This window comes from Dromaius novaehollandiae, chromosome 3 (assembly GCF_036370855.1).
Source record: "Dromaius novaehollandiae isolate bDroNov1 chromosome 3, bDroNov1.hap1, whole genome shotgun sequence".
Taxonomy (NCBI): Eukaryota; Metazoa; Chordata; class Aves; order Casuariiformes; family Dromaiidae; genus Dromaius; species Dromaius novaehollandiae.
Window position 1 is genome coordinate 50231466 of NC_088100.1, and position 12616 is coordinate 50244081.

At 45.2% G+C, this 12616-nt stretch overlaps 1 protein-coding gene across 3 annotated transcripts in view; it reads left to right on the forward strand.

Moving 5' to 3' along the window:
* The window catches only part of SOBP (sine oculis binding protein homolog), a 118945-nt gene extending 107242 nt beyond the window's left edge, over positions 1 to 11703 (forward strand). For all 3 annotated transcript variants that reach the window (XM_026119907.2, XM_026119909.2, XM_026119908.2), the window contains one exon: positions 11668 to 11703. The gene's annotated coding sequence lies outside the window, so the exon portion shown is untranslated. The remainder of the gene's footprint in view (positions 1 to 11667) is intronic.
* The last annotated feature ends 913 nt before the right edge of the window (positions 11704 to 12616 follow it).

Consider the following 12616-nt stretch of genomic DNA (forward strand, 5'->3'; position numbering starts at 1 on the left):
AGGGTCAACATCTGCTGAGTTACAGGCCCAAACCTCCAGCTGTCTAGTCCATACATTGTAGTCGTAAAAATATACAATCTGCAGAATGCTCCAGTTCAGAGCAGAAGTAATATATATCCCACTGTGAACTCCCCAGCCCATAACAGTCCAGCACAAAATTTCCTGCTCTGGTCAGGATTCCTGAGGAAAGGAGAATAGCTATTAACCTTCCTTTCTGTCTTAAGAGTTTTTATAGCTCTTGTGTCACTGTAGCATCTATCTACTAGCATCTTACCCTGCCCTCATTGCTCTGATCAAGACAGAATGTGACTCTACAGGTGTACTTGAAAACAGTTTTATATGTTTACACATTCTATGCTACTTATCTTTGTCGATGCAGTGCTATGGGCCAGAGCTTTAGCTAATTTTAACTGGATATAGTTCCATTGGTGCTAAATTAATTTAAATCAGCAGAGTAATTGGACTCATACACTTAACACCTACTCTTCTAGTTCAGAAGTTTTCCTTCACCTGGCTTCTTATGAGACTTCAGAAATTTTCCATTTATTCTAAGGGAGAGAGGAGAGACTGTTAACACCACAAAGCCTTAAACACATTTGCTTGGAACTGAAGCTTTGCCCTTGAGAGCTGCCTGGCACTAGCAGCGTGATCTTACGTTTCAAAATTGCCTGGGTAGCTTCTCAGATATATTAAATTAGAAAAAGGGTTTCCCAGAAAAAAAACCAGTTCTCAAAATGATGAAGTATAAAATGACATACTTCTAGACTAGCTTTCAGCTCCCGCATCTTGCTGCCAGGGTGTGGGAGCGCTAACTTCCGTCTCAATGGCAGTAAATAGCAGGCTTGTGGTACGGTGCTGTAGATGACTGTACATGCTTTGAAATCAAAAGAACAAGTGCTAATTTCTGATAGGATCCTTCTGCTTTTCCATAAAACCTTCCAGGGCATAGGTTTCAAATGTGAAATTTGGTTCCTGAATCCATTTAAAAATAACTATACCTGGTCTGATTTTCAAAACTGCAAAGCACTGAGGGCTCTTTGCAAACAAAATACAGGGCCAGATCTTCAGCTAGCAAAAAAATGCTATAGCTCCACTGACACACTCACAGAAATTTGCAGCAGGTCTGGCTCCTGGAGACTGTAGCCTAAACGGTACCTCCCAAGGTCTCGAATCACCGGCTTCAGAGATCACTTTGGCACTTGCTGGCCCTTACTAGTTTTAATTGTCTTGTGGAGAGAAAATCATTTGAAATAAATATCTTATCCATGACATTCCTTAGGCTGATACAACTCACATTCATATTGAAACAATAGGGCTACTCATAACTGTGAGGCTTTAGAGTCTGACCCTGCACTTTGAGAGATACAAGGCCTATGTTCCTCTCATCTAAGTCAGCATAAAGCAGATTCAGCTGCATTCAAAAGTGTTAAGTGTAAAATGGGCATATAAGGAGATTCTAGCTCTTCATCACATCAGTTTTTTCTTGTGCTATTGTGCTACCAACATCAATGTTGCAGGGAAAGTTTATGGGAAAAAAAGGTGCAACTCATGATTAAATACAGAGACCATAACAACAAAGACCACAATAAAACAGATGAAGACCTTGTAAAAACATCATCAGAGACAATGGTTGCCTTTACATTCAGAGGATGAGATCATGGACAATATGTCTCATTGCCACTGAAATCAGATAAGGATTTAAGCACCTAATTGTCTTTGTGAAGCTTGACCCTGAAACAGCCATGGCCAACTTCAGTGCTGAACTGTGAACTCGGAAGAACTGTGAGGAGCTTATAATTTTAAACTATTTCTAAGTATTAGGAGCAACTCCTGAGAGTGGGCCAGAAAGGAGCAGAACAGTTTTGAGAACTGTTGCTGTGAAAGAGTTGGACATAATCAAGCAGTGAGCAATAGGTTTTAAGAAAAAATTACATTCCGACTAAAAAAGGTATAGGAGAATCAAGCAAAGTAGAAGCAAAGCCATCTGAGCCAGAAATCAGGAAGAAATCTCACTATGGCAAATAAGACTTCCTGAAATATTTTTTATTTCCAGATTACCAGCTGAGTCTCTCCCTGCCTATTTTTAGGTCCCACACAGCAAAACAGGCAAGTTAAGCACATTCCTGAGTGCCTCCATCAATCAAAGCCTCACAGCTCAGGCCTACTCATCATTATGTTTTTGATAACGAGCTGCATTTCACTCACATGACTAGAGGTTGTGTTTGGAAGTGTGTGTGATCATCTAATGAAAGAAGGGGATCAAGGTAAACTCTGACATTTTACGGCACCCTCAACTATTCAACATTTGGATCTACCCTGAAAAATTCAGCTCATTAAATATCTGGGCTAGATCCTGTGAAGTGCTGTGTGCCTTCAACTATCAGTGCCTCTAATGAGAGTTGAAAGCACTCAGCACATTGCAGAACGAGGTCCTGTCTCTGACTCGTTTGCATGGCTTTGCTTCCCCAGACATGATTTTGGTATTTGAAAAGAATGGTATTCCTGTACAACATGTGTCTCAATTTGTAACGATATCCTCCCTGCAGCTGGCTTACTTTTCCAAGTGTTTCTGAAACATTACTGTCTTAAATTTGAGCCAACCTACAATAACAAATTATGTAGACTCAAAGAGGCTGAACTGCATTTGTTGTAAGAACACCCCCCTACCCCCCACCCCCCACCCCGCTACATTTCATCTTCCAGTCCTTGTTTTGGACTTTCGGGCTGTGTAATATAATCATCTCTTATGGAAGCACACATTTCCAAAAAAACAAAAAAAGGATGTAGAGATTGAGTGGTGCAGTATGAAACAACTATCAAGTTCCAACCTCTCTGGGAAGATCTGCATCCCTGCATCCCATCATCAGCCTATTGATATTTAAACCTATGTTTGGAGCAATTTTCAGCTATTTATTTGTAGCCCACATGGTTAAATGTAAAACTCTGTATCATTATGATCTCTTGCATGCTTATGCTTCAAATATTTATAAGCTTTCACGAACCACTTGTGCTGCCACTTTTAAGTTTCTTATCCAAAGGAGGAAAAAAAAGCCTTTCCCACAGGAATTGAGACAAACATCTCTGACTGAGAGATGCTTGAATGTTAGTTATAGAAGAAAATATACATGATGAGATCACTGAAAATTTGAATTCTGAACCTAACTTTCTGAGTTCAATTAAAATGCCAATTCTGTACTATTTGCAACAGTTTACCAATTATTATCGAACCAGTTCTCTTGATGGCAAAAATATTGTTTCTTTTTTCTTGAGGGGGCTGGGATGTGTGGGGGAAAATTCTAAAATATTGACTGGTGCCAGTGTAGTTTGCTTAGACTGACAGCGCTGGGGATGAGGCAGAGACACCTAAGGCACCTGGCACTGCATCTCTGGTATATTCTAGGTCCAACCCACTTGCTCCTTGTATGTTCTGGGTTGATTTTTCCTCTTCCTTCTCTGAATAGTATAATCTGCCTGACATTTTGGCCACCTGAGTCCCCCCTCTCCTTGCCCTTGAGCCTTGAAGCTGGCTGAGTTTGCATCTGCTCTTGTTTGGGTTGAAACGAACCCGAATGTGGCTGTGAGACTCATGGGGACTCCATGCGGATGGTGTTGGACCAGTGTAAAATCAGTGCCCTCCTTGAGCACGATGGGGTCTGACCCGGCATCTGGGGCAGCAGTGCCAGAGTTGGCACCTGTGGAGGCTTTGGGAAAGGTCCTGGGAGCTGCTGGGCTGGATGGGGAGCGATGTGATCTCGGCTGCTGCCCTGCGGAGGGGGAGCCCCAACCCCACGGGGGGGACAAGCTCTCCCTTCCTCAGGTGATCCCCGGGGCCTCGCTGTGAGAGGGACAGTGTCCTCTGCTGCCCAGGCTCAGCTCCAGATGCCGCTGGGACCCAGACCTGAGCACCTCTGCCTCCCCCAGGGGCAAGATGCTGCCTGGCAGCTCAACCATGGCAGCTTGTTGGCTTGTGAGGCAGCATCTCCCCGCTCCTGCTGGGTCCCTACCAGCACATTCAGTCTCAAGCTGGGGAAAAGAAAATATAATTGCTGATTCCTGCCCTAGGACAGCATCCTTCAATGGAAACGCCCCATCTGCAGACAGAGTTGGGGCAGAGTAGCAGAGGAGCGGGCCCAGTTTCAGCCCCTATCATGCCTTGACCTGGTTTTCTGCCTTTTCTTCCAACAAAAGAAGTTGGGATTGCCATATTTGCATATAACTCCAAACTTCGGTTTCTCATATGCCTGATAGGTCTGGAGCGGCACAAAGCTTGACAGGAATAGCCAGGCTGAGGGCAGGCCAAGTGGTCCTGAGCCAGGGGATCTCTACAGCCACCATGGCCCCTTCCTCTCTGCTCCTGCCGCTTCCCTTGTCCTCTCCGACCTGGGACGTGCAAGAGCTGAAGTGTTCGAAAAAGCCCTTCAGCCCCTTCTGCCCAGGCTCCGCCATGGCCATGCTTGGCCTGAAGCTCAGGTCAGCTCTGAACAGAGGGAGTTTTAGTTGGAAAATGTTGATTGCTTGATGATGTTGGACTCTGAAACCTTTCACTAAAAAGTTTCAAGGCAGCTTCAGCAAAGAAAGGAAGATTATTATTTTTTGGGGGTCCACAATGGAATTTCTGATGAAAATGTAAGGCCCATGCATAACCCTTCTGCTCTCCAATTCACCTGAGGAAGAATACAGGGGAAGTATGGCATTCATGATTACCATTGACTCTCCTACAGGTTCAGAGGTAGAACTTCCAACCTGGGCTAGTGTCGCAGCTACTCTGCCTTTTCCCTGCCACTCGGAGTTAATATGCCTGGCTATTTAACTAGATTAACCGGAAAGATCAGCTCTGACAGGAAAACTGAGAAGCCCCTTGGAATAGCCAAAAGCCTGATGGTTTGGACTCACAGGAGGTTGCGAAAATTTCAAGCTAAAGTTTCTCTTCTGAATCAGACAAAATCAGAGACTTTAAGAAGGGCTATCACATCCCCATGGTTTCCTACTTTCAGGGGAAGGCGAGGAGAAATTGTCTGCATTTGATTTCCCTTCTGTTTTAGTTTTTCTGTTTTGTTTTTTGTTTTTTTTCTTTGTTTTTGCAAAAAGAACCGTGAAAAGTTTCAGCTTTATCCCAGAGCAGAATGGGAGAATTAATTGAAAACTTGACCCCTGTTGTTTAATGAAAAATCCTGTCTTCTGCCAGATCTGTATAGGAGGCACTGTGGGGGGGCAAAGCAAAGCTCTTACAGTTCTGCCAAACATGCCAGTGCTGCACTTGGTGCAGGGCAGTCTGCTGCCTTGCTGTTGTGGAGATACGTTCCATCACCCCCAAGGTAAACCAGGACAGGATCCGGCCCAGGCAGGCTCTGTGGTGTGCTGAATGGTCACAGGCAGAGACAGCATGTGGTACAGCTGAGGTTAGAAGTCTGGATTGGTGACAGCATTTTCCACTTTGCAGGACTTGAGTATGTATCTCAAAATGCCCCAAAGGGTAAAGCAGAGAACCCTTGTCTCTGTCTGGGGCTGGGCAGAAGGAACTAGTTGACACGGGTTTTGTCTTTAGTTCAGATTGAAAATGAAGGCAAATTTCATGAACTCATTGAGCATTTGTCCTATAAAGAATAAAAACATGAGGGACTTCTTTGAAAGGGTATAACATTATATGAAAAAAAAATCAGAGTGGTTCTGGGGAGACTGCTACTATACAAAGTGGTATAGCTGGAGAAGGATGACACCAATAAAGAAGCCTGAGAGCAACACTGATGCTGAAATCTGGGGAACTGAACCCAAATGCTCAATTTAGCCTACCGAGAGTGGTCTCCTCTGCCTCCCCCTGTGGTTGGTGGACAAGAGGCTCTTCCAAGGTGTGTTTCAGAGCACCTAACTCCGGACCTGCTGGGCTACTTGCTTCCTGGGAAGGAGCACAAGGTCTCCCCAGGCTGGAGTTAGTGAGCCCTGGTGAATGCTTGCATCCACCGCTCCTCTCTCAGAAACATGAGGCAAGGTAAGGAGAAAGCAGTGCAATTTAGTGTGGCATTGCCTTCACAAAAGGCTGAACAGTGATAGTGACATGGAGCAATGGAAGTTTAAAAATGATGGAGCATGGGATCCTAGTGGCAGTAGTTTTGCCAGGAAAATGTAAATCCGAGGGGAAGAGTATGTGCTCTGTCCTCTGTGTCTGTGTAGAACAAGTCAAACAGCAAAGTTGTGTTGCTGCTTTATGATGCAGGAGGGGCTCTACAGCAGGCCCAGGCCACTCATCCAAGTATGTGGCTGCTCACTGTTAAATTTAGGGAATCCTATTTCCACTGGCTATGAAGAATTGCTGCAAGCTTACCCAGGCCAACACCACTCTCATTTTGGAGGCCCTGGTTGTATTTGGCACCGTCTTTATGGAAATGCATAATGGGGCAAAGAGGCACCTTTTACCTTTGCCTTGTGCTGTCTCTCTACAGCAGATCCTGGCTGCAGGAACAAATGCGGTGAAGAGCAGGCTCTAGACAGCCAGATTTGAAAGACTGCCACAGATTTTGAGTACAGTGGAAGGTTGGATTTGTATCTCATTTCTCTCCAATATCACTGGCAGCCTGGTAAATCTGGGAGCACTGAGCCTACATCCTGTTGGTCGCTCTCTGAGTCTCTTCCACAGTGATGATCACTTTGCTCCCACTTTTTAAGAAATGCATTTCATCTGTGATGTGCAGGAGCACAAAGGAGAACCTGGAACTGTATTTCCTACATTTCCTTGCTACAAAACAAGGGCATGGTAACATACCTCCCTCTTCCTAACTTCAGTAGCTAGTTTCAGGGTTCAATTTAAAGCATGTTGAGAAAGTTTAGTGAGAGATGGTACTAAATGTGCCAGCAAGGGGCCGAATGTAGATGTGAAATTCAGGTGCAATTTCCCTGAAGACTTTTCTAGAAATAGATGCAGGGAAGCAGGAGTCAGTACACAGCAGTCCTTGTACTTTCCAGTTCATGTTTCTCCCTCAAAGTCCTTCCACAATTACAAAGTGACTCGATATGATTGCAAGTGTGGCCTCTAGTGCCTCCCCACCATCATTCAGTCACACAGTCAGGGGATGGCTAAGCTGTCCCCAGCATTTCTTCTGCCTAGACATACAAGGAGGACAAATTCCAAGCCTCTTCCCCAAAGCATTCCTTGAAGTCACAATGTCTGCTCAGATTACATCTCTATTTTCGGTAGGCAGGAGAGCTAGAGTTGCATATCTGACCCAAAGTTAAGAAGGATCCGTAGCTTGCAGGGCCAGAGGAGGAGGAAAATACCACCTTAGAAATCAAGGGAAGTTTGCCTGGAAAGGGACAGTGTATAAGGAGCCAAGTTATTATCCCATTCATGCAAAAGGCTTCTCCTGACTCTTGCAATGCGGCATCCCTTCAGTTAGTTTATGCAGAGATAAATCATTAAGTATTCAGAGGGGAAGGTTCTAATGGGGAAGCCTGAACTGCTTTAAGAATTGCTAAAAAACCAATTAAATTACAGAAATATTACAAGTAACAGATGACTCTAGAGTGTTTCCAGGGCTGAGCTTGCTCCCATGCTGACTTTAGCTGCACTCTTGTGGTTTATCATCAGTGTAGCTTCCCTGAGAAAATAATTGCTGTGTTTTTACTCCAGGGCTATGCGTGTCCCAGGTGGACTAGGCATTTTCTAGCACATCAACAGCTTCAGTATTCATTGTCTAGTTGAATGAAGTGCTGTGCTAAATGATTGAAAACTCTGCTGTGCCAGCCCACATCAACTGTTGCCTCACCCCTTCCCACCCAGTCTCTATATTTTTTCTGAACAATATGTTGCAAATCTGGAAACAGAAATATTCAATGGAGAGAAGAATGAGAGTAACCATGGAAAAAATTGTGCGTGCACACATGCGTGTGTCCAAAGCCATATCAATGGCATGGCACTTCTGAGAAGGTAGGACGTGACTGGGGGAAGGAACCGAATCAAAGCAGCTATTTTCGGGTGTTGTCTCTGCCAGCAGGAGCGTGCTGCCAGCATAGTAACACCCAGCCAGCGGGGCAGTGCTAGGAGTGGAGATGCATGGATTGGTGCTTGGGTGTGTGAGATAAGGAGAAGGACCTACCCTCTGAGGTGAGCTATGCAGCTCCTTGGGCACGGAGGCATGAAGCAGGGAGTGGAGCCTGTTAGGAGCACTTTTAGCAGATGGCTCTACCAAACCGGGCCAAAATTCCTGCTGCACCAATCCCAGGGGCTGCCCAGGAGGGAGGGCTGTAGGTCTGCAGCAGCCACTGCAACTGGAAAAGAACTGGGAAGGTGGAGAAAGGGAAGTGGAAAGCTTGCTGGGGAAGCTTTGCCACAGTCATTAGTGTGCCTTGCCAATCTCTAACTCTGTGGTGTTTTGAGCAAGACAAAACCATAAGTATTTATGTAAGGATTTAAACCTTACGTGTCAGGGCTGAAACCAAAGAGGAAGCTTTCCATTGGTGCAGCTTGTTTCACAGCTGGCTATTGCTCAATTTATGACTAGCAGAGGGCATTAGTGCAGCTCTCACCTACCATTCAGAGGTGCCCTGTGTCTGTATCTAAGTTGCACAGGTGAACCTCCAAGTTACCTGCCTGCACCAGGTCAGCGTTCAGCCAAGTTACTCTCCTCTTTTCCCCTGCAATAACACTGAGGTGGAAAGGAGCCTTTCTACTTTTTTCTCTTCTTGTCATCTCTTCCACGCCAACCTCTGACTTCTAGGTGATCTTCCATCAAACCCCTCTTTAGCTTTGGAAAGCAGACAAAACCCGGTGAAACTCACAGAAGCTCAACTCTATGACTTTAGAATTATGAAAATTACTCTTTTGTGGTGATGCAATCTTTCTGTCTGATAAGCAACGTTTGATGTGTGTTGGGTGCAAGTTCAGCTGGGGTGAAGAGCTCATGTTGCTCTCCTGAAAAGTCATTTGTTTCTGTGGGGAGATATAAATAGCTGACTTCATTGTGCTGGTCGTGCATGCTGGTGTTGCACGAGGTGTATGTCTAACTGTGAAGTGGTGATGACTACAGTGTTCTCATTTCTTTCTAAAATTTTGAATGCTATGCCTGATATGGGTTTTTATTCCTTCACTTCACTACTACAAAGATACATTCATCAAACAAGGTGACTGACATATGGACCAGTCATGGGGGAAGATGCTTCTCTCCCATCTGCTCTGCGTTACCCTGAGTCTATCTGGAGTAGGAGAAAATGGACGGGTCTTACAAAGCCAGCTAACTGCTCCAAGCAGAAAGCATGGAGGGCTAGTAGACATCTTTACGTCCTCCTCCCAAACGACCTATCGCTCTGTGCTGTGCCATGCCATTTGAGACTGATTAGTGAAAGATGGAAATTCATTACTGTTGATGTATGGAAACAGAAGAACAGTCCAAATACCTGAAGTGCAGACTGAGGTTTTATAGAGAGACTGTAGATTTTTTTCCCCTCTGCTTCCCTTTGTAGTTGACCTCAGAACAAGATTTCAAGCTAAGAAAGTGACAGAAAGCAGTCGTATATTTTGTGGGAAGTGCTCAGGAAGTGGATATATCCCATTTCTCAGTCTAGTTCTTGTCAACAATTGTCTCTGTATGCACAAAGCTCCTCATTCCTCTGGGCATATTGCCCTACATTCTAAATGTTAATCTTCAGCCTAGATATAGTGGCCTCCATGCTCTAGGAGTTCACGCTGGTCAACATATTCAATGTGCCTCCACTTTCTGCTTGGAGAAGAGTGGTAGTTTGGCAGGGGATTACAAGCACAGCAGTGAGAGGGATCAGAAGGGAATCAGTGTGAAGGGAAGATCACGGAGCAGACTGAGAAGGATGACATGACCCAAACCTGGCCAAAATGAAGGCTAATGCTGTGCTTTGGAATTTCAGTTTGTGACGTTAAGGGACAGTGGACTCCATCTCAGGAGACAACATCCAAAGCATGCTGCTTGGAGACACAGGACAGTCGCTGGTGGCAAGCTACATGGTCAAGAGACAAGGAAAGCAGGAGCAAATGAGTCATGGTATATCACCCAGTAGCTGCTATATAGAAAAAGGGGTTATGAATTAAACTCTTTGCCTAATTCTGTGATCTGCTCTAGCAGTGAAGGGTTCTGTTCTCTTCTTATACATTGTCCACAGAAGTGCACGCATTTACCACTGAAAGTATCAGATCTTGGTAGCACTCTACCTCTGTGAGAGTAACACTCAGTTCTGATTTGGGTCCTCAGATGCTGTTATTCAAATTCTGTTTGTCAGACTAAGCAGTGTCAGTCACGGTGCTTTGCTGGTTGTGATCCTCCCCAGCACTGCAGCTGCTGTCCTGCTGGCATAAGTGGGAGGAGGCCAGTTGCAGGCCATCCCAAGAGGGGGCTGAGGTTTGGGGAGCTCAGTCCTGACCTCCCTCATTGCAGCTTGGATATGCTGATGCTGAGTATACCTCACTTATCTGCATGACTAAGGATTTGGGGAAAGGCCATAGAGGGATATCTTCAGTTTGTATGCATGGTACACACAGGACATAGCTGAACGGAGTTAGCTCTGTTACTGGAGGATGTGTATTTGCGTGAGAGTGGAGCTGTCTCCAGGTATTGTTCCCAGTTTCTCAGTGAGAAGAATTAGGACTGTCTAGCTGTACTACTGATGTGGCTCTGTTGTGCCTGAGATCCCATCCAGCTTGTCCAGCGTGGGTGTCTCTAGCACCCTGGGATGCGCAGTGTAGACATGCCCTCTTCTGCAAGAGAGGTGGAGGCCAGGCTGTGAGGAGAAGTTTTCCAAGCATTTCTGCGATGCTCCATGATAACTCTAGAAACCTTTACTGTTCTGGGAGCAAAAGTGCACAATTATCTTAAATGACTATACAGCATACACACAAGATGAACAACCAATTTGAATGTGAATACTGATGGTAGTGATGCTGGGAGCAGTCCTCAACAGAGAGCTTAGTGTTTCAGTCAAAGCAAAGGAAAGAAGGGAGAAGGTAAACTCCATTTGTTATTTAGGGGAACTAAATGAAATCTCAGTCCGCTAACTCCCTGCCACTTGAACTGCACTACAGACAGCTTTAGAAACATATAGAGCATTGGAATAAACTGCAGTTTTAATATTCTAAATGCTATTTTCAGCTGCCTTTAAAGGGCTGGAGGAAATCTGGCTTTCTGGGAGGCATCCAGGTCTAATAGCAAAAGCAAGCAACTATGAGTTGGGAGACTTGTGTGCTGTTCCCATCCTCTTACCATCCCAGGTGCTGTGGGATTCTGGCCCAAATGTCTCTCCTTCTCTCACTCCATTTTTCCACCTGGGCAGTGGAGATAGTGGTACATCCCAGATTTGTAACACATGCTGAGATCAAGGGGTGAAGGGTACTGTATAATTGCAAAGTATCATTATTCACCTGTGATCTTGTAGGATGAAAGGCGCTCTATAAAACACAGAGAATGAACTATTATTATATTGGTTTCCAGCTTTCTGTCACAGGAATTCCTCCTCCTTCCTTTCCAGCAGCCTCGCTGCAAAGGAGGCTTCATTTGCCAATGGTCCTTTGCAGCAAGAGGCCCAGCTGAGGCTGAAGCAGCAGGGCCATGCCTGTGCCCAGCTGTCCGTGCTTCCTGGGCTCATGCCCTTGCCCACGTCACCTGCAGTGAGCCACCTCCCACCATCTCTGACCCGCTCTTCTTGTCTGCTCTACAGGAACACGCGCTGACAGGGTACCTTGCATGGAGAACGGGAGCAGAGCAAACCACATCACTTCACCGACTGACACGAGCTGGGCCGTTCACCACCCCCTCCGGCTCCAAGTCCAGCAAATCAAGCTGCTTCCCGTCATGAAGTCCCTCCGAGGAAGCCTCAGTCCCACGGGTGCCTTCGACCCAGAAGACAGCACAGCACGGACCCCCGCCGCGTGCTCAGCATTCCTGCCACCACCCCCTCTTCTCCTCCAAGGAACGCTTTTTCCACTTGGTTTCTTACTGGGGGGAATTTTTCACCCTGGTTTCAAAAACCACATGGACCAACATAGGTACTTTTCCCTCTCTGACTTCAAAGTTCAGATATTTGAGACTGGACAATGATACGGATCTTTTTGTTTGTTTGTTTTGAAAAACTGCTGTGGTTTTGCTGCTACACTAAGAATCGTGATTTGCATTGTATGGTTTTGGACCTATTCAAGTTTTGATGGGGGAAAGGGGTAATACTGGAGTAGCAACACTTCAGAGTCATCTCTGTCCTACCCATGATGCACTTTTAAATGAAGAGTTAGAATATTTTATTGGCTAATATACTTTCCTTGTTATTTTTACAAAGGCCACCTTTATCCTTTCTAATGCCATATTTTCAGTGTTACACTTTTATGGCTTTTAATTTTTGATTTGACAGATGTAAGAAGCAGCATGAATAGTTTATACTGTGGTTTTTCAGAGACTGAATGCCAAGAGAACTCAGTAAATGTTTATTCTTCTCAGCTTTCTCTTTTAATTCCCCTAAATAGCGCCCCATTTGGGAACAGAGCAAGAGTGTTGAACTAAAGACCAAAATTCCCTCAAGGTGTAAAATAATCTGAGAGGAATATTTGCTGGGCGTCACAAAAGACTTGGATGAAATTTCAACCCTGATGGTTTTCAGTGATCCAGGAAGGCAGTGA